The sequence below is a fragment of the Prunus avium genome, chromosome 2 (genome assembly GCF_965620075.1).
Source record: "Prunus avium chromosome 2, drPruAviu1.hap1.1, whole genome shotgun sequence".
In the NCBI taxonomy this organism is placed as follows: domain Eukaryota; kingdom Viridiplantae; phylum Streptophyta; class Magnoliopsida; order Rosales; family Rosaceae; genus Prunus; species Prunus avium.
Window position 1 is genome coordinate 20,077,455 of NC_142285.1, and position 1,209 is coordinate 20,078,663.

Here is a 1,209-nt window from a genome sequence, read left to right on the forward strand (position 1 = left end):
CTATACTATTAATTGCCCCGTACAATTGCGAGTTAACATAATATTAACAACAAATTTTGGCGCCGTTGCCGGGGACTGAACGAAAGTTCTTCCCTGGTTATGTGCCCAAGGTTACCCTATTCTTTTTAGTGTTTCTAATTAATCTAATTTTCTGTTTCAGGTAGTTTATGTCTAAAAAGCCATTACTTGAACAAGTGAGGTCTTCGTTCCAACGTTCTAGATCTTTGAACGCAGGACCATCATTGCAACCCAGACGAGTGACCTCTGAAATTCAGAATCGTCTAGAAAGGGAGTTGTCAACTGCAAAAGAGCAAGCTCTTGCTACATTTACAAGTCTTGCTCTCCACACTGAACTTCCTGGTTCTTCACCTTCAAATTCGGAAGCAAGTTCAGACCAAGAAGAAGAAGAAATGATGGCTGCCATTGAGTTCATGGGAGAACTTGATATCCCAACAATTCCAGCATCTCCTTCAAGCATTTCGCTGCCCACTGTAGCTCGAAACTATGAGCTTAAATCTTCTCATCTTAATATGTTGCCTTCCTTTTATGGTTTACCTAATGAAGATCCATTAACTCATATAAAGGATATTTTTAATGTTGTGAGTTCTTTTCCCTTGACAGGTGTGACAGAAGATCAACTTCGAATGAGAGTGTTTCCATACACTTTAAAGGATAAGGCGAAGTATTGGTTGAATTCTTTGAAGCCTGGTTCACTCACTACATGGTCTGCCATTCAAAAGAAGTTCCTGGAAAAATACTTCTCCACGCAAAAGACCGACATGCTTAGGGACAAGATCTTGTTATTTGCACAGCAAGATGATGAATCGTTTTGTGAAGCATGGGAGAGATTCAATGGGCTGCTCAACCAATGTCCTCATCATGGGATTCCATTGAAGCTTCAAATGCGTATGTTTTATAAAGGACTAACTCCTTCTAGTCATAATATAGTCACCAATTTTGCAGGTGGTTCTTTTAAAACCAAAACTCCAGAAGAAACATACGAACTCTTTGAGGAGATAGCAATGGAGACCCAACATACGGATACAAGAGGTAAACGTGTTATTAGTGGTTCTAATGATGCTTCTAGTATGCAGATTTCAAAACTGGAACAAAAGCTAGATGCTCTTCTTGCATTAAACTCAAGAAGCCCTCCGAAGGAAGTGTGTAGCATTTGTGAATCTCATGACCATGCTACCACAGCTTGTCCAC

The 1,209-nt window shown here is 40.0% G+C and overlaps 1 non-coding gene across 1 annotated transcript; it reads right to left on the reverse strand.

Moving 5' to 3' along the window:
- Positions 1-779: 779 nt before the first annotated feature.
- On the reverse strand, positions 780-886 carry LOC148296585 (small nucleolar RNA R71). Its single transcript, XR_015834283.1, has one exon. It is a non-coding gene; the product is annotated as a small nucleolar RNA R71 (small nucleolar RNA).
- Positions 887-1,209: the final 323 nt, after the last annotated feature.